Source organism: Bombina bombina, chromosome 5, assembly GCF_027579735.1.
Source record: "Bombina bombina isolate aBomBom1 chromosome 5, aBomBom1.pri, whole genome shotgun sequence".
Classification (NCBI taxonomy): Eukaryota; Metazoa; Chordata; class Amphibia; order Anura; family Bombinatoridae; genus Bombina; species Bombina bombina.
In genome coordinates this window covers 462,135,977-462,158,001 of record NC_069503.1, presented here as the reverse complement: position 1 = coordinate 462,158,001, position 22,025 = coordinate 462,135,977, and positions in this window count along the sequence as shown.

Here is a 22,025-nt window from a genome sequence, read left to right as displayed (position 1 = left end):
AATAAAAGGTATCTTTTTTTTTAATTATTTTTTTTTAGCATATTTACATATGCTGCTGTGTAGAATACCCCTTAGCCCCAAACCTCCCTGATCCCCCCCAAACAGCTCTCTAACCCTCCCCTTCTACATTATTGGGAGCCATCTTGGGTACTGGCAGCTGTCTGCCAGTACCCAGTTTACAAAAAAATATATTTTTTTTTTATTTTTTTCCCCACTTTTCTGTAGTGTAGCTTCCCCCCTCCAAAGAATAAAACCCCCACCCCCTCCCAGATCACTTCGATTGTTTAAAATAAATTTTTATTCCCCCTCTCTGCCTCTATATTTTAACAAACTGTTCCATAGTGTAATGGTTCCCACCCGCTCCCTCCCCGTGCACGCGCCCGCCCGCCTCCCTGCGTGCACGCGCGCGCGTCCGTGCGCGCCCCCAGCGAGCCCGCCCACGATCCCGCCCACCGCTGCATTACGACATGCACCGATGGCCGCCCACCCGCCTCCCACGTCGGCTCCCACCCACCAACGATTGCGGGCCATCGATGTCCGGTGCAGAGAGGGCCACAGAGTGGCTCTCTCTGCATCGGATGGGGTAAAATGTTATTGCAGTGATGCCTCGATATCGAGGCATCACTGCAATAACCGGAAAGCGTCTGGAAGCGATCAGGATCGCTTCCAGACGCTTTCAACCCCAACGTCGTACAGGGTACGTCGCTGGTCTTTAAAGACCAGGTTGTGTGCGACGTACCCTGTACGACGCGTGTCGTTAAGGGGTTAAATCAGGGTTTAGCTTATAAAATGCTAAGCAATTTCACATTCCTGTGCTACAGTTGTTTTTAGTTGACTTCACTTGACTAATGCACTTGTTTCACTTTCATTTACCCATCATTTTCTGTGATTTTTTTAACTACACCCACAAACCATAACTTATTTTCTTAAACAGAGCAATCACAATTATTTTGTATAAATAGCCAAATATATGAAAAAACAACCATATTGAATTGCAAAGCATAAAAGGTTACAATTTTATTTCCTAAATATTTCCAACACAGATTACGGTTCAGTGTTTATCAATTCACAATCTCAAACACCAATATTTATACCTATATTTTTCAGTAAACATCGCTGTTAAAAAAAATAAATAAAAAAATAGATAAAATGTATTCCTCTTGTTTTCACTTTGCACCAATCATTCAGTTTATGCAGAAAATTAATAGGGCTAAAATATTTAACTATAAACTAGGGCTGCCACCCAGCTGGTATTTTACCTCCATGAAAAAAAAAAACTTTATTATACCATGGTCCACACAAAAAACAAGGTTTCAGACCTGTGCTAGGTCCTTAGTCATGTCCTAAGGACCTAGCACAGGTCTGAAACCTTGGTTTTTTGTGTGTGTTTTTTTTTAACAGCAATGTTTACTGAAAAATATAGGTATACATATTGGTGTTTGAGGTTGTGAATTGATAAACACAGAAAAAACAAGGTTTGTTTTGATGATAACCCTATATCCATTTTTTTTTTAAAAATAGTCTTTTATTGAGGATTATTAAAGACACAAAACAAAAGAAAAACATTTTGACAGCATAAAGACAAATAAATCTCAATGATGCTACCAACAACTGTACTGTCAACATAAAATGATGAAATGCAACATAAAAGTATAGTCAATTTTATCTAAGTGAAATGGTTGAGGCCCTATTAAATTAAGAAGTCATTTATTGCTATATTTTCTCTGCTCTTAGTGCATCCAAGCACACAGGGACTTCAGAGTTTAGGCAATTAGTTTTTTATGATTAGTCAGATAGCTGCAAGACTTGTTACAAATGTCAAAATAATACCCAGGTATGAATGCTTCTGTAGAGAATGCTGTTCACAAGTAATGTCGTCTTCTCCTTATTATCAACGCGTTTCACCCAGTCTGAGGGCTTTATCAAGATGAGGGACAGCAGTCTGGATGCCTCTATTTAAGGCCTGTAGGTGTCAAATCTGTAGATTAATTCTGCCTCTTTTAAGTTTTCATTCTAGATTTCCAACTCTCCAATTTCCTACTACTTTAATCAGCCCCCAATATTGTAAGTCTGTAGTTCTGCTCTTGTGTACATCCTTAAAATGTCTATAAAGGTGTGTATTCTCATTTTCGTGTTCAATACATAGGAGATGCTCCCTTATGCAGTCTGTAAGGCTCCTGGCTGTTTCACCCAAATACAGTAAGTTACATTTGAGGGCATATACTACTCCTTTAGTGGTACATCTAATCAGATCTTTTATAACAAATTCCTCTCCTATGTTGGTAATTGCTTGACTTTTTTTCTTCACACTGTGTTGACAGGCCTTGCAAGTGTAGCAAGGAAAGAAGCCAGATCATTTTTCCTCAGTCAGGTCTCTGTCTCGTGTGGTTTTCCCTGCTCTCTTCTTCTCACTTGGAGCTAATATTGATTTAAAGTTCCTTGCTCTTTTAAAAATAAATTTGGGGTTCGATGTTAATGTGTCCCCAATTATAGGTTCTGATTTTAGTAAGTGCCAATGTTTTTTTATTATTTTTTTGATGAGGCCATGATCAGCGCTATAATCTGTTATGAATGGCACATTTAGAGTCTCAGAGTGTTCTTGGGTCTTTTGCTTATATCTTAAAAGTTCCTTTCTGTCTGTATTTCTCGCCCTAGTCACTGCATTATTAATGTTTTCTGATTCATAGCCTCTATTCTAATCTGTTTAGCAGTGTTATGGCTTGTTCTTCAAAGTCATTTATACTAGAGCATTTTTTCCTTATACGAAGGTTATCCTATTGGAATATTAGTCTTCCATTTTGAAAGACGGGAGCTTTCAGCGTGAATATAATTATTTGAGTCAACTTCTTTGAAGTAAGTTTTTGTCTCAATCTTATTATCTATGGTCATAATTTCTAGATCAAGAAAAACTATTCGTTCTTTGCTATGGTTGTATGTACATTTTAGCCCTTTAGCGTTAATATTCATGCTTTCAAACATCTGATTTAATACTAGTTCTGTCCCCCGCCATACTATCAGTATGTTGTCTATATATCTCTTATATAGCACAAGGTTTGCACCATAGCCATTGCTGTGAAGGTCTATTATCCAGCGTGGTCTGCTGCTAAATATCACCACAACTGTGGCCTACCCCTATACTCCTCACAACGTGGCAGCTCCTCAGCAGTACATCCACCCTTTCATATGTGGCCAATATTAGCTCCAAGTGAGATGAAGAGAGCTAGGAAAACCACACGAGACAGAGACCTGACTGGGGAAAAATTATCTGGCTTCTTTCCTTGCTACACTTGCAAGGCCTGTCAACACAGTGTCAAGAAAAAAAGTCTAGCAATTCCCAACATAGGAGAGGAATTTCTTATAAAAGATCTGATTAGATGTACCACTAGAGGAGTAGTATATGCCCTCAAATGTAGCTGTAACTTACTGTATTTGGGTGAAACAACAAGGAGGCTCTGGCACGTCAAGCCTGATTGCGGGGGGGCTCCCCAGCCTCTGCCCCTTACGTCCTCTCTTATTATTCCACTTCTCACTGCTTTACTGTCTCACTCTGGGGTTTGACCTATAACACGCAAACCACATCAGTACAGTACATTTGACCCCCTCCTCCCTTTACCGCAGCCCTTCATTACCTGCGGGTCATATCCACTTTCCCTTTTCCCACTTCGTCCAAAGGGGGCACCTCCCCAGGAGTGGGGTCATTCTCAGAGGGCTTTCAACTAGTTAATTCAGTCAAGTATCGTGATCGCCCCCAAAGGCTTGTCAAGCACATAAGCTGTATGCCTCAGGCTCACTAACTCTTCCAGAAATTACAACTGGTCAGGAGCATACAGTAATGCAGGGCTAAGGCCAAACGATAGGGGTACCGGACGGACCCCCTCCCCCAGTCCCTAGTTTCGATAAGGAAGCTACTCCTTCAACTTTTTCAGTGCTCCACTCGCTATCCGGAAAGACCTCTAAAACCTGTTGTCGGCCGTCTGTACAAATGGCTCACGCCATGAAGAAAAAACAAAAACATCAGGAAAACCCAAAAAGGACCCAGACAGATCACTTTAATAGTAAAAACACTTCTTAACAAGAGGCCTCAGATGACGACTATAGATAATCTACTGCTTTTCTTAGCAGAAACTCTAAACCTGACAACACACGCAAAGATCTCACCATATTGTCACAATCAACTTTCCTGGTTGCTTTAAAAACCCTATCCAATAAGATGGACACTCACTACTCCTCTCTCCGCCAGAAACTTCGACAATTAGTCAGTGAACTCAAGCGTGACATCTCCTCATTAGGGGAACTCACAGAAAAATTAGAAAGAAAACATGAAGACCTCTTAGTGGATCACACCAATCTGCTTTCCTATTCTCAGAATCTAGCTGAGCAAATCTCTGACTTGGAAACTAAACTGGTGGATCTAGATGACAGGTCCTGCAGAAACAACCTCAGACTCAGAGGAATCCCAGAAGAGGTCTCCTTGGCAGAGCTCCCAGAATATCTTAATGGGCTGTTTAAAGAACTGCTTGGCTCCCTGCAAGCACCAGAGCTCCTGATTGACAAAGCCCTTCGCCCACGTAATTCTGCTTCGGATTCTCCAAGGGATGTCATCTTGAGGCTGCACTACTTTACGACTAAAGAAAATTTTTTGAGAGCATCTTTTGCCAACATATCTCTTATGAATCCGTTCCACAATATTCAGATATTCACAGACTTATCTCCTCCTACTCTCGCCAAAAGGCAAACTTTGCAGCATTTTACCCAAGCCCTTAGGCAACATAACGTGAAATATAGATGGGGATTCCAGGTAAAGATTTTTTTACAACATAGGGATCACTCCTATGTTGTTTCATCTCCAGAACAGGGTCTGAAACTCCTACACACATTGGGACTAGCCTTGCCAACAGACCCCAACCGTAAGTCTACTGAGATCCACAAACCACTAAATACATCAGCCCCAGATTGGCAATCACAACACGTCACTAACGCCCAACAAGGAAAACGGAAGGACTGGTCGCAACTGCAAAATCCTATGCAGGACCTTACATCCTCCTCCTCTTGCTAGATGAGGACTCCAACCATGGCATAGATGAGTATATGTACGGGTATGGTATGTACAATAAAAAAGATCTTTCACATTTGCTGAATATATGATTGGACACACAAACAAGTATGATATACTTAGCTACTCTGTCAAGTTATACCTACAGATTACATGTATGTTCATACTAGTTTCAAGTAGAGTTAAGACAGAATCTGATTCTATCTTTCCCTATATCAGCAAAGATACCATATATAAGACTTATAGATATGGTGACAGAATATACTAGAGGGACACTATCTTAATGGGACAGATAGACACATATAGATATGACATGTTTACATTACTGAATAATGGTATTCCTAAGAGTCCTATTCATAAAGGAATAGCTGACCAGAATGATCGGATATAGTAGATTGACTAATAATTCCCCTAAGATCACTAATAAGTCTTTTTCCCCAGTATTATTGACTTATCTATTATCTCAAAACTAGACGGATACAGTCTCTGCCCGCTTTTGCTCTGATTGTGTTCTGTTTTTTATATATGATCTTTCAACATATTATATATTCTATATCTTTTATATTTTTTATGTACTGTAGATGTTTATGTGTATTTCCATGTGTACTATTTATTAATATACATTTCAGTACCATCCCATTTATTTCATATTTGATATTCCACATGGGTATTACATAAATGAGGCCAATACCATTCATATGTAATACATAGGTTCAGATGAGTATACACTTTCATCTGTACATGATCATAGATCCATTTGTGTTATCTGTCTAGTATGTATCTAGAATCCTCTGAGGATAACCTATGTTTTAATATCGTTTTCATAGAAACTGTGACTATATATAACACTTTAGATTGTATGCTTCTTTAGAGTTATGTGGCATATGTTGGTGTATGTATCAAAAAGACACTGGAAGCTTTTAAAGAAAACTGCATTAGGCTTTACTTGAACAGATGCATCAGCAATATTTAGAACATACCAAAGGACTTGTAAAACAATAGTCTGCACACACAGAGGAGGAAAAACACAATAGAGATTAAAGAACAACTTCCTTCCTGTATAAAGGAATGAACAAGATCACAGACATAAACAATCAGTAATCTAAACTGAACAGCACCATCTACAGCATCAATGTTGTTCATACATGTGGTATAGTACATGCTGTTGTATTTCCCAACACCCCTTCTCAACGGCATGTACATAATTACACTACATTCAGTTTCTTTTGAAGAAAACAATGCCGTTCCTTTGGCAACGGTTTTGTGAGTGCGTCTGCAGTCATCTCTTCCGATGGGCAGTATTGAATGTCAATAATACCTTGTTCTTGCATGTCCCTGAGTAAATGATATTTTACATCAATGTGCTTGGTTTGAGGATACACTCTTTCTGATTGTGTCAACTTTATACACCCTTGGTTGTCTTCAAGAATTGGTATGGGTTTAGACACATCCAGTCCCATGTCTTGAAAAAGTTGACAAATCCAAATTGCTTCTTGACATGCATGTGCTGCTGCTATATATTCTGCTTCCGTTGAAGAGAGTGCAACAGTCGCTTGTTTTCGACTGGACCAACTTATTGTTCCTTCTCCATACTGGAAGATGTAACCACTTGTAGATTTGCGGTCAGTGGTATCTCCGGCCCAATCAGCATCAACATATCCAATTAGTTTTGGGTTTGATGTTGCTGGCAGTCGCAGCTTCATCCAAATTGTTCCTTTTAGGTACTGTATCACCCTCTTTACTGCATTCCAGTCGCGTTGACATGGTGTCGCAACTTTTCTACAGAGTATACCTATTGCTGCGGCAATGTCTGGTCTTGTCACGGTGGCAATGTATAGCAATTTTCCAGTTGCCCTGCGGTAATTGTCATTATTGGGTAACAAGTTTTCTATTCCGTTGTTTTTCTGGTAATCTGGTTCCATAGGTGTTTTCACCTCTTTTGCATCTTGCATGTGAAATTGCTCTAATATTTCTGTAATTTTCTGACTTTGGTTAAGAAGATATCTTCCATCCTCTTCCCTTTCTATTTGGATTCCTAAATAATGAGTGATGTTCCCTAGTTCTTTAATCTCAAAGTTCTGTTTTAATATTTGAACTATTTGGTCACAGTCCCCTTCTTGTTCAAAACAAGTTATGATGTCATCAACATAAATTAGGATGTATATCCATTTGTTTTCTTGATGCCTTGAATATAGACATGGATCTGCTTTGCTTCTTGAGAATCCTTGTTTCATGAGTACTTCATTCACTTTTTCATTCCACATTCTCGCAACTTGCTTTAGTCCGTAGATGCTCTTTTGAAGTTTGCATACAAGGTTCTGTTCCCTCTCAAATCCAGGTGGCTGTTCCATGTAGAGATCCTCCTTGATGTCTCCATATAGGAAAGCAGTTTTGACGTCCAGGTGCCTCACTTGCATTCCCTTTCCGGCTGCAATGCTAAGGAGTGCTCTGATGGTGGAGTGTTTTACAACTGGAGCAAAAGTTTCATCATAATCTTCTCCAAATTTCTGTGAGTATCCCTTTGCAACTAATCTTGCCTTGTATCTTTGGATATTTACTTCTGCATCGTATTTTACTTTAAAAGTCCATTTGCTTCCTATAGCTTTGCGACCGGGGGGGGGGGAGCTCAGTGAGTGTCCAGGTTTTATTTTCCTGAAGCGTTTTTTTTTCTTCTTCGGCTGCTTTTCTCCATTGGTTGGCTTCCCTTTTTGGCAATTTTTCTATATCTTCCCAGTATGTTGGTTCGAGTGTTTCATGTGTCTTAGCGATGTATGACAGCTTGCGGGGTGGTATACCTTTTGTCACCCGAGTCGATTTTCTGATTTCTGGTTGTTCAGTGGGTTCTATTGGATTGTGAGTAGCTGTTTTTTCTATTGTGAGCTCCACTTCTTGCTCTGTCTCCTGTATAGCTTCACTTTGGTCAGCATCTCTTGCTGATTCAGTGGAGAGGTTTTCTTTATGGCTTTCGAGGGACATTTTTTCTGATGTTTGACTTTCATCAAAATAAACATTGCAGCTTATTGTGGTCTTGTTGGTCTTTGGATGAAGAATTCTATAGCCTTTACTTTGTTCACTGTAGCCCATAAGAATGCCTTCTATGGCTGTGTTCTCTAATTTGGAGCATTTCTCACTTGGAACATAGGCATATGCTTTACATCCAAACACTCTAATATGCCCCATACTAGGTTTTGATCCATTCCACATTTCATATGGGGTGCTCTCAATAGTTTTTGATGGTAGCCTGTTCTGTAAGTATGTTGCAGTCATTATTGCTTCACCCCAGTACTGGTTAGGTAAATTGGCGTCTGAAAGCATGCATCTTGCCATTTCTATGAGGGTGCGATTTTTCCTTTCTGCAACACCATTTTGCTCAGGAGTGTATGGTACAGTTGTTTGGTGTATAATGCCTTGTCTCTTCATGTATGACTCCAATTCCTTACTCATATATTCCCCTCCGTTGTCGGTACGTAATGTTCCTGGTTTCCATTGAAATTTATTGCTGAATGTAGCTATAAATTCTTGAAGTTTCTCTGATGTCTCACTTTTGTGCTTCATCAGATATGTTGTTGTGTACCTGGAATAATCGTCAATGAAAGTCAGTAAATATCTGTTCCCGCCGGGTGTGGGGTTTATCATTGGTCCACACACATCACTGTGTATGAGTTCCATGGGGTGAGTGGTTTTTCTTTGACTGGCTTGTGGAAGTGAGGTACGTGTGGCCTTTGCTTTGATACAACATGTGCACTTCATGAGCATGTCACAAGGCAAAATTATCATGTCTTCTGATAAACCTTCCTTTGCAAGTTCCTTTATGGCCTCTGGGTTTCGATGCCCTAATCGCCTGTGCCACAGGTGGATACATTTGTTGTGTGGATTATGAATGGCTGTTTTGGCTTGCTTCCTTTCAGTGATAAGTTTGTACAGGTGTTCGTTCAATCTTCCTTTTGCTAGAATTTGTTTCCTGTTTCGAATTGTGCATTCATTGCCTTGGAACTGAACTGTGAGTCCATTGTTAGCAAGAGTTTTCACTGATAGGAGGCTTCCTTCTAAACTTGGGACGTACAGAACATTCTTTACTAGAATGCTTTGCTTACCTCCTGATGGTGTGATGCAAGTCAGGAACCCTTGACCATTACCTTCAGCTGTAATACTTTTCCCATTTGCTAGGAAGACTTCATCTTTAGTATTGAAATCAATTTCTGTGAAGAATGTCTCATCACTTGTCATGTGACTAGTTGCCCCTGAGTCAATGCACCATCTGTGTGGTGTACTATTCTGAGTCACTCTAAAACTGCCGCTCCATGATGCAGCTGCAGTTTGCTTTGTGGCTGCCTTAGCTCTTTCTCTTGTAGATGGTTCGAACCTTCACTGTTCAGCTTTCCAGATTGAGCAGTTCTTTTTCAGGTGACCGACCTTTTTGCAGCGAAAACACACTCTGGTTTCTCTGTTTTGTTTTGTGCCTTCTTGCGCCTTCAGAGCTACCTCTGATCTCTCATTTTCTTCACTATGCATGTTTTCCTTTCTTCTATTATATTCATCAATTAGTTTTCCCTTAGCATATTCTAGTGTTAGTTCTTGTTCTGGTCTGGTTTCTAGAGCATTGATAAGGGCACTATATGACTCTGGAAGGCTGCATAGTAACAATGCTACTATATGATTGTCTTTAATTTCTTCTCCAATTGCACATAGCTGTTCCACAATCTCTAGCATAGCATTCACATGTTCACACATTTCCTGGCCTTTTTTCAGCCTCATCTTATATAGTTTGCGAGGCAATTATATTGTTTACTATTTAAGTTTGAACGCTCATGCAGTTTTTGTAGTGCAGTCCACATACCTTTAGCTGTGTTTTCTTTTCTTATTTGAATGAGTTGATCATCCTCCACTAACAGGCTTATAACTGCTTTTGCTTGCCTGTTTTTCTTGTCCCATTCCCCTGGAATTATCAGTGGGTCTGTTTGTATCCAGCACCTCCCATAAATCATCTTTGGATAACAGCATTTCAAGCTTAAACTTCCACAGCTGGTAGTTGGTATTGTTTAGCTTCGCTATTGCATATTTCACATCTGAACCACTTGCCATCTTTCAGTAATTTGGATGCAGCTCTTGTTTCCTCACACAGTATTTGCTTGGATCATAGATGCAACACTTACTGACTTGTAGTTTTTTTTTCAGTGTCTGGGCCCATAACCTGTTGGTGTATGTATCAAAAAGACACTGGAAGCTTTTAAAGAAAACTGCATTAGGCTTTACTTGTACAGATGCATCAGCAATATTTAGAACATACCAAAGGACTTGTAAAACAATAGTCTGCACACACAGAGGAGGAAAAACACAATAGAGAATAAAAAGAACAACTTCCTTCCTGTATAAAGAATGAACAAGATCACATACATAAACAATCAGTAATCTAAACTTAACAGCGCCATCTACAGCATCAATGTTGTTCATACATGTGGTATAGTACATGCTGTTGTATTTCCCAACAGGATACACGTATGCCCAGAGTTTCTGCATTTATTACGTATAAAGTAAACACATACTCATTGATCAACATGAACCAATACCGGAAGTGAAGCTAGTATAATGAAGTAATTTCCGGACGTCAAGTTTTGAGTCTAATATGCTTCATTTAACATAAAAGTTTTCAAATATATTAGGGGCGTACTAGACTTGCATTATATCGACTTTCAGGCATCAAGATACTGTGGACCTAATGCCCAAAAATAATAACCAAAAACAATAACAAAGATCTAAACTGGTACCGGAAGTGACGTAAGAATGACAACGTCACTTCCTGTTGTCACGGACCAAGTAAAACATCAGGCACAATATCAATCACACCTATCAGGGGGCATATTATAATAATTTTGGTGCACATACAATCAGTTTAATCCAATAGGGATACACCTAATGCACTATATAAGGCTACCTTGAACTACCATTTTTAAATGGACAGTCTAGTCAAAATTTAACTTTCATGATTCAGATAGGGCATGCGATTTTAAACAAATTTCCAATTGACTTTTATCATTAAATTTGCTTTGTTCCCTTGGTGGTAATTTTGAAAAGCTAAACCTAGTTAGGCTCAAACTGATTTCAAAACCGTTGAAAACTGCCTCCTAGCTCAGAGCATTTTGAAAGTTTTTCACAGTTAGACAGTACTAGTTCATGTGTGTCATATAGATAACATTGTGCTCACTTCCGTGGAATTATTTAGGAGTATGCACTGATTGGTTAAACTGTATGTCTGTCAAAAGCACTGAGATAAGGGGCAGTGTGCAGAGGCTTAGATACAAGCTAATCAAAGAGGTAAAATGTGTATTAATATAACAGTGCTGGTTATGCAAAACTGGGGGATGGGTAATAAAGGGATTATCTATCTTTTTAAACAATAAAAATTCTGGTGTAGACTGTCCCTTTAAGTTTTGATAAAGGCCTCATTCAGGCCAAAATGCGTTGACATATATGGTAAGCCTAACTATTATCCACATTTTTGATCTTGCTATATTGCACTATTATTTTCCTATGTTAACAGGAAGCCACGTAGCAAAGCACATACCCACAGAGGGATCTATTTGGAATTATTCCATCTTCAACTATCACAGCAAGTTGTTCTATTAATTATTTTCTCTTTTGAACATTTATTCTTTTCTTTTGACATTTTTTAAATTTTTTTCAACTGTTTTCTACTTTTTATATAGAAAAAAGTTGATTTTAATTTAATTTATTTTTATTTTATATTTTTATTATCACATGGATCCATGTTCTTAATGTTGTCTTTTAGAATTGTGTATAGCATTGTTAATAAATAATTGTATACTCTTATCATACATAGATTGCACCTAGCCTTGTTTTAGGTGCTCTTTCAACTATTTGAGTATCAGGGCCAGCTAGGCACCCTCTGTAAGGAGCTATAGGTGTTTACACTTAGCGCTGAGTTTACACTTTAGTTTCTTATCTTTAGCATAAAGCAAGTTTTATAACATATTACAGCAGCTGAAAATTGCATTGCAAATTAGCTGCAGAGAAAAAAAGAAATAGTGTTGCTTCTCTGTATTTGACTGTTCTTTTCCTACAGGGCTTCATGAACTGCGTTAAAGAAAACGTACACAGTGCACCAGATCACTTCATTGTTTGAAGAGAACAGCCTGATGTGGAGCAGCAATGCAAAGCAAAAGAGCTAACAGTTCCTGCATGCTCCCTATTCTTTCTGCAGACATACTGCATTTTCTGCAATGACATCTCCGAGCACAACATGTTCTGCCTTGGGAAGCGCGTTCAAGGGATGCTGCTTATTGTGCCAGTACTATTATTAGCAAGCCACTTGTAATCTAACGCTTAGGGCTCGCCAGAAACAAAAGTTAAGAAGCAGCAGTCGTAAGACCGCTGCTCCTTAACTACAGCAATCATCCTGATCGGATACGATCGAATGATTGACACCCCTGCTAGCAGCGGCCAATTGGCTGTGAATGTGCAGGGGACGGCATTGCACAAGCATTTCACCAGAAATGCTTGTGCAATGTTAAATGCTGACAGCATTTAGCGATGTCGGTTGAACATGTTCGCCCCAGCAAATCATGTCCGTCCGACATTTCATAAATCTACCCGTTAGTCTGTATGATGGTGCAGGTTGTGGAGTCAGTTTATGTTGTGTGTTCCCTTCACTATGACATACAGTATATCTAGTTGTTATTAGCTTAAGACTTAATCTCATACTAAGTTACATTTTAAAGGGACATTAAACACTAAATACATGTTTTAAACAGAGTAATTAAGTTATTCCCAGCTTCTTTCTAGTCATAGGTGCTTCCATGTTGAAATCTATATTTCACTATAGTCCAGTGCTAACCTATTTGCACATGTGCAGCAGTTGTCCTTCAGATACCTGCAGGGTAACTTAGGTTCCATAATGGCTGCACCCATAATTATAAAGAGGTTAATTAAATGTATTTATTGTTTAGTGTTCCTTAAAGTAAATATATATATATATATATATGTTTTCACCACTACTTACTCTTGGCGCCGATTTATGAAAGTGCGAGTGGACATCGATAAATGCAGACAGCATACGCTGTTGGCATTTATCATTGCACAAGCAGTTCTGGCAGGGCAGGACTAGGAAATCATACCGGCCCTGGAAATTTGTATAGACCGGCCCAACCCCGTCCCCTCCAGCCCAACCCCCTCCAACCCAGCCCCGCCCCCTCCAGCAAACAATATTATTATAAATGTTCTGTACACTTTATGGGAAAGGCACAATATTATTATTAATATTAATACTAAACACATTGACAACAATTTATATTAGGTAAAAAACTAACATACTTTAATTGCATATAGAGGGAGAGAAAAGTTTATTTAAGTGATCATCTATTACATATAATGTCTTCTGCTGACTAGTAATCACTCTATATAATACATTTCTCTTTTTCCCCTAAATCACACACATACACCATACACACAGCCCTCATTCCCAGATGTGTGATTTATGGAACAAAAGCCACTTACCTCCCTGTCAGTGGGATCATTAACACTTAGGTTCTGTCAGTGGGATCATTAACACGCGCTGTGCTGCAATAATCAGTTATGTAAAGGAGGAGGAGATGGGATCTACTAGCTGCAGTGTCCTCTGCATGTGGCTCAGAGAAGGCGCAATCCACACGTGCCGTGCCGCCACGCTCCTGCAAGGGCCAATGCCGACGTGATGTTCACTAGGACCGCCCCACCCCCTGACTCTCACACTTGCATTTCCTAATGCTGTTGCCTATTTGAGTGGAGGTGGAGCGGTGGGGGCGGCCGCATCTGCAGCTGAGTTGCTTGAGCCTACTATCTTTCTTGTCTATGTGCGGTCCAATCCGGCCCTGTGCAACTGCCAGCCCACTGGGATTTTTCCCAGTATCCCGGCGACCCAATCCGGACCTGAGTTTTGGTGAACTGCTTGTGCAATGCTGCCCCCTGCCAATTCGCGGCCAATTGGGTGTCAATCAACCCAATCGTATACAATCTGGGGGATTGCTGTCCTCCGACTCAGAGGCGGCGGACGAGTTAAGAAGCAGCAGTCTTAAGACCGCTGCTTCTTAACTCCTGTTTTCAGTGAGCCTGAAGGCTCGCGCGGAAACAGCTACATCAAGCTCCATATGGAGCTTGATGAATCGGCAACTAGGTGTTAATCTTACTGTACAATAAAAATATAAACTATTACCTTTTACATACTAATCTTATAATCAACTTATACTGTGGATTTCTGAGAAAGAATATGGCTTTTATATTAACTCTGTGACATCTATTCTATCTAACAATTTAGAGACTTAGATAACTTTCCTATATATACCAGACATCCCAATCTGCAAAAACTCATTTCAGGGAGTTGGCTTTACCCGCTACTGCGCCGCTACCCCCCTCCCAGTTATATATTAGACACATTGAAACCCTAAATAAGATAGGCCTAGATTTGGAGTTTGGCGGTAGCCGTGAAAACCAGCGTTAGAGGCTCCTAACGCTGGTTTTAGGCTACCGCCGGTATTTGGAGTCAGTCAAAAAAGGGTCTAACGCTCACTTTTCAGCCGCGACTTTTCCATACCGCAGATCCCCTTACGTCAATTGCGTATCCTATCTTTTCAATGGGATCTTTCTAACTCCGGTATTTAGAGTCGTGGCTGAAGTGAGCGTTAGAATTCTAACGACAAAACTCCAGCCGCAGAAAAAAGTCAGTAGTTAAGAGCTTTCTGGGCTAACGCCGGTTTATAAAGCTCTTAACTACTGTGCTCTAAAGTACACTAACACCCATAAACTACCTATGTACCCCTAAACTGAGGCCCCCCCACATCGCCGACACTCGATTAAATTTTTTTAACCCCTAATCTGCCGACCGCCACCTATGTTATACTTATGTACCCCTAATCTGCTGCCCCTAACACCGCCGACCCCTCTATTATATTTATTAACCCCTAACCTGCCCCCCACAACGTCGCCGCCAGCTACCTACAATAATTAACCCCTATTCTGCCGACCGCCACCTACGTTATACTTATTTACCCCTAATCTGCTGCCCCTAACACCGCCGACCCCTATATTATATTTATTAACCCCTAATCTGCCCCCCACAACGTCGCCTCCACCTGCCTACACTTATTAACCCCTAATCTGCCGAGCAGACCGCACCACTATTATAATAAAGTTATTAACCCCTAATCCACCTCACTAACCCTATAATAAATAGTATTAACCCCTGATCTGCCCTCCCTAACATCGCCGACACCTAACTTCAAACATTAACCCCTAATCTGCCGACTGGAGCTCACCGCTATTCTAATAAATTTATTAACCCCTAAAGCTAAGTCTAACCCTAACACTAACACCCCCCTAAATTAAATATAATTTAAATCTAACAAAATAAATTAACTCTTATTAAATAAATTATTCCTATTTAAAGCTAAATACTTACCTGTAAAATAAATCCTAATATAGCTACAATATAAATTATAATTATACTATAGCTATTTTAGGATTTATATCTATTTTACAGGTAACTTTGTATTTATTTTAACCAGGTACAATAGCTAAAATAGTTAAAATAATTACAAAATTACCTGTAAAATAAATCCTAACCTAAGTTACAATTAAACCTAACACTACACTATCAATAAATTAATTAAATAAAATACCTACAATTACCTACAATTAAACCTAACACTACACTATCAATACATTAATTAAATACAATATCTACAAATAAATACAATGAAATAAACTAACTAAAGTACAAAAAATAAAAAAGAACTAAGTTACAAAAAATAAAAAAATATTTACAAACATCAGAAAAATATTACAACAATTTTAAACTAATTACACCTACTCTAAGCCCCCTAATAAAATAACAAAGACCGCCAAAATAAAAAAATGCCCTACCCTATTCTAAATTACTAAAGTTCAAAGCTCTTTTACCTTACCAGCCCTGAACAGGGCCCTTTGCGGGGCATGCCCCAAAGAATTCAGCTCTTTTTCCTGTAAAAAAAAAACATACAATACCCCCCCCCCAACATTACAACCCACCACCCACATACCCCTAATCTAACCCAAACCACCCTTAAATAAACCTAACACTAAGCCCCTGAAGATCTTCCTACCTTATCTTCACCATACCAGGTTCACCGATCGATCCAGAAGAGCTCCTCCGATGTCCTGATCCAAGCCCAAGTAGGGAGCTGAAGATGTCCATGATCCGGCTGAAGTCTTCATCCAAGCGGGAGCTGAAGAGGTCCATGATCCGGCTGAAGTCTTCATCCAAGCGGGAGCTGAAGAGGTCCATGATCCGGCTGAAGTCATCATCCAAGCGGGAGCTGAAGAGGTCCATGATCGGGCTGAAGTCTTCTATCAAAGGCATCTTCAATCTTCTTTTTTCCGGATCCATCTTGTAGACCTCCGACGCGGAACATCCTGCTGGCCCGACGGACTACCGACGAATGAAGGCTCCTTTAAGGGACGTCATCCAAGATGGCGTCCCTCGAATTCCGATTGGCTGATAGGATTCTATCAGCCAATCGGAATTAAGGTAGGAAAATTCTGATTGGCTGATGGAATCAGCCAATCAGAATCAAGTTCAATCCGATTGGCCGATCCAATCAGCCAATCGGATTGAACTTGATTCTGATTGGCTGATTCCATCAGACAATCAGAATTTTCCTACCTTAAAGGGACACTGAACCCAAATTTTTTCTTTTGTAATTCAGAAAGAGCATGCAATTTTAAGCAACTTTCTAATTTATTCCTATTATCAATTTTTATTCGTTCTCTTGCTATCTTTATTTGAAAAAGAAGGCATCTTAGCTTTTTTTTAATTTCAGTACTCTGGACAGCACTTTTTTATTGGTGGATGAATTTATCCACCAATCAGCAAGGACAACCCAGGTTGTTCACCAAAAATGGGCCGGCATCTAAACTTACATTCTTGCATTTCAAATAAAGATACCAAGAGAATGAAGAAAATTTGATAATAGGAGTAAATTAGAAAGTTGCTTAAAATTTCATGCTCAATCTGAATCATGAAAGAAATTTTTTGGGTACAGTGTCCCTTTAATTCCGATTGGCTGATAGAATCCTATCAGCCAATCGGAATTCGAGGGACGCCATCTTGGATGCCGTCCCTTAAAGGAGCCTTCATTCGTCGGTAGTCCTTCGGGCCAGCAGGATGTTCCGCGTCGGAGGTCTACAAGATGGATCCGGAAGAAAGAAGATTGAAGATGCCTTTGATAGAAGACTTCAGCCGGATCATGGACCTCTTCAGCTCCCGCTTGGATGATGACTTCAGCCGGATGATGGACCTCTTCAGCTCCCGCTTGGATGAAGACTTCAGCCGGATCATGGACATCTTCAGCCCCCTGCTTGGGCTTGGATCAGGACATCGGAGGAGCTCTTCTGGATCGATCGGTGAACCTGGTATGGTGAAGATAAGGTAGGAAGATCTTCAGGGGCTTAGTGTTAGGTTTATTTAAGGGGGGTTTGGGTTAGATTAGGGGTATGTGGGTTGTGGGTTGTAATGTTGGGGGAGGGGTATTGTTTTGTTTTTTTTACAGGAAAAAGAGCTGAATTCTTTGGGGCATGCCCCGCAAAGGGCCCTGTTCAGGGCTGGTAAGGTAAAAGAGCTTTGAACTTTAGTAATTTAGAATAGGGTAGGGCATGTTTTATTTTGGGGGTCTTTGTTATTTTATTAGGGGGCTTAGAGTAGGTGTAATTAGTTTAAAATTGTTGTAATATTTTTCTGATGTTTGTAAATATTTTTTTATTTTTTGTAACTTAGTTCTTTTTTATTTTTTGTACTTTAGTTAGTTTATTTCATTGTATTTATTTGTAGATATTGTATTTAATTAATGTATTGATAGTGTAGTGTTAGGTTTAATTGTAGGTAATTGTAGGTATTTTATTTAATTAATTTATTGATAGTGTAGTGTTAGGTTTAATTGTAACTTAGGTTAGGATTTATTTTAAGGTAATTTTGTAATTATTTTAACTATTTTAGCTATTGTAAAATAAATTCAAAGTTACCTGTAAAATAAATATAAATCCTAAAATAGCTATAATATAATTATAATTTATATTGTAGCTATATTAGGATTTATTTTACAGGTAAGTATTTAGCTTTAAATAGGAATAATTTATTTAATAAGAGTTAATTAATTTCGTTAGATTTAAATTATATTTAAGTTAGGGGGGTGTTAGTGTTAGGGTTAGACTTAGCTTTAGGGGTTAATAAATTTATTAGAATAGCGGTGAGCTCCAGTCGGCAGATTAGGGGTTAATGTTTGAAGTTAGGTGTCGGCGATGTTAGGGAGGGCAGATTAGGGGTTAATACTATTTATTATAGGGTTAGTGAGGCGGATTAGGGGTTAATAACTTTATTATAATAGCAGTGCGGTCCGCTCGGCAGATTAGGGGTTAATAAGTGTAGGCAGGTGGAGGCGACGTTGTGGGGGGCAGATTAGGGGTTAATAAATATAATATAGGGGTCGGCGGTGTTAGGGACAGCAGATTAGGGGTACATATCGATAATGTAAGTAGCCGCGGTTTACGGAGCGGCAGATTAGGGGTTAATAATAATATGCAGGGGTCAGCGATAGTGGGGGTGGCAGAATAGGGGTTAATAAGTGTAAGGTTAGGGGTGTTTAGACTCGGGGTACATGTTAGGGTGTTAGGTGCAGACGTAGGAAGTGTTTCCCCATAGACAACAATGGGGCTGCGTTAGGAGCTGAACGCGGTTTTTTTTGCAGGTGTTTTTCAGCTCAAACAGCCCCATTGTTTCCTATGGGGGAATCGTGCACGAGCACCTTTTTGAGGCTGGCCGCGTCCGTAAGCAACTCTGGTATCGAGAGTTGTAGTGGCGTTAAATATGCTCTACGCTCCTTTTTTGGAGCCTAACGCAGCCATTCTGTGGACTCTCAATACCAGAGTTATTTTAAAGGTGCGGCCAGAAAAAAGCCAGCGTTAGCTACGCAGGTCGTTACCGACAAAACTCTAAATCTAGCCGTTAGAGACTTATCATTAAAGTAGCTTCCCACTAAAGTCACATTTAAAAAAAAGTAGCTTTATTGCACAACCACATACAACAATCCTATTTTCCAGTTATGGTACGCTTGTTGAATGCTTAAATATTTTAAAATACGAAGTTTAATTACGTGCAGTAAATAAGGTAGTATTTGTGTTTTTATTTTATTAAAATCAGTGGGGGCATTTTGGTTACTGATGCATGCTTTGAGGGTTCTATAACGTCCCAGCAACTAAAGGCATTCCTTAAAGAAACACTTTTCCGGATTTGGGCCACATTGGATCATGGTACTTGGAGTTTCAGGGAGATTGCATTCCATTTGCTGGCATCAGGGAGCTGCTATTACAATCAGGGAGACTCCCTGAACTTCAGGAAGAGTTGGGATGTATGATATACACAGTCAGGTTTTTTATAATGAGAAAAACAACTTGGTCTTTACTTATAACTTTGGTCAGAAGAAAAACAACTTTGGGCTAGATTACAAGTGGCGCACTAAATTTGTGCGCACATGAGCCGAAAAGAGTACACTCATTTCTTCTATAAGATACGACGAGTCCACGGATTCATCCTTTACTTGTGGGATATTATCCTCCTGCTAACAGGAAGTGGCAAAGAGCACCACAGCAGAGCTGTCTATATAGCTCCTCCCTTGACTCCACCCCCCCAGTCATTCTCTTTGCCTACACTAAGTAATAGGAAGGGTAAAGTGAAAGAGGTGATAAAATGTTAGTTAGTAGTACCGGTGAGTGCTATTTTTTCCCAGGCAGCAGATGGATGAAGATTTCTGCCTGGAGACTGATGATCTTACCAGTTGTTACTAAGATCCAGAGTAGTTCCCACAGAATGGCTGAGGAGTACTTAAGAAACTTCAGTGTGAGGAACGTTTTTCATGCTACAAGCATTGAGGTATGTTCAGTCATTTTTTTCTGGAGAGACTGTGTTATTTCAGAATTGGCTGACAGTATCCCCATGAGAGAAGGGGTAAGCAGTAATCCTAATGTATAGAGAGGGGTATTACTGGACCTGTATGTTGGGCTGTAAAAAATGGTTGACACTGATAACATAATGTTTGTGGGCAAACGATTGTATGATGGGAGATAAAATAAAGTTTTTTGTGGCAAACGTTTTAATTTATTCTGGCAATGGAGGGTACACATGGCTTCATTTAGACATCGAGGTAGATGGGCGGGGCCTATTTTTGCGCCTCAGTTGCGCAGTTGTATTCCCCATGCAAGCAGCAAGCCCCAGCTCCGGTGGGCCTTTCAAGAAAGTTTGGGCCTAATCGAAGTGTTAATCCGATTTTGCAGACCCCTGAGGGCACGTAGGCGCCACAGCAGGGCTGTGGCGAGGTGCAGTTTTTTTTTTTGCTTAATTATAACGTTTTTGGTATAACGTTTTTTGTCCTTAAGAGTTAAGTATTCCTCTTCTTGTGGTGCAATCTTAGCTGGCAAGTTGGGATACATTTATCATAAAATTGAGACAAGTTTATTGTTTTAAAGCAGTTTTAGAAAAAGTGTATGCTTTTTTTCTTTTAAAGGCGCAGTACCGTTTTTTCAGATTGTTATTTTTTTCACAAAATAAAGTGTTTTCAAGCCTGTTTGTGGTCATTACTAGCCTGTTTTAACATGTCTGACATTGAGGAAAGCCAATGTTCCATGTGTTTAGAAGCCATTGTGGAACCCCCACTTCAAATGTGTCCCTCATGTTCTGAAAGGGCCTTACATTGCAAAGAACATTTTTTAGCTGATAAAAGTATGTCTCAGGATGATTCTCAGTCAGAAGAGAATCAGGTTATGCCATCTACTTCTCCCCAAGTGTCACAACCTTTAACGCCCACCCAAGCGACGCCAAGTAGCCTAGCGCCACACTACTCTGAATCTTCTAGTGAGTCTAATTCTTTTACCCTGCAAGATATGGCTGCAGTTATGTCTACTACCCTTACAGAGGTATAATCTAAACTGCCAGGTTTACAGGGTAAGCGCAGCAGGTCAGGTATTAGAGTAAATGCTGAGCCCTCTGATGCTTTATTGGCCATCTCCGATGTACCCTCACAGTGTTCTGATTTGGGGGTGGGGGAATTGCTGTCTGAGGGAGAGCTTTCTGATTCAGGAAAGATGTTCCCTCAAACAGACTAAGATGTGACGGCCTTTAAGTTTAAGCTTGAACACCTCCGCTTGTTACTCAGGGAGGTCTTAGCGACTCTGGATGATTGTGACCCTATTGTCATCCCGCCAGAGAAACTGTGTAAAATGGATAAATATCTAGAGGTCCCTACTTACACTAATGTTTTTCCAGTCCCTAGAAGAATTTCGGACATTGTTACTAAGGAATGGGATAGACCTGGCATTCCGTTCTCTCCCCCTCCTACTTTTAAGAAAATGTTTCCCATATCTGACACCATTCGGGATTCGTGGCAGATGGTCCTTAAGTTAGAGGGAGCTATTTCTACCCTGGCTAAGCGTACAACTATACCTATTGAGGACAGTTGTGCTTTCAAAGATCCTATGGATAAAAAATTAGAAGGGCTTCTAAAGAAGTTGTTTATTCATCAGGGTTTTCTTCTGCAACCTATAGCGTGCATTGTTCCAGTAACTACTGCAGCAGTTTTTTGGTTTGAGGCTCTAGAGGAGTCACTTAAGGTTGAGACCCCATTAGATGATATTTTGAATAGAATTAAGGTTCTCAAGCTAGCAAATTCTTTTATTACAGATGCTGCTTTCCAAATGGCTAAATTAGTGGCTAAGAATGCAGGCTTTGCCATTTTAGCGCATAGAGCGTTATGGCTTAAGTCATGGTCTGCTGATGTGTCATCTAAATCCAAGCTTTTTAGCTATTCCCTTTAAGGGTAAGACCCTATTCGGGCCTGAACTAAAGGAGATAATTTCTGACATTACTGGAGGTAAAGGTCATGCCCTTCCTCAGGACAAGACG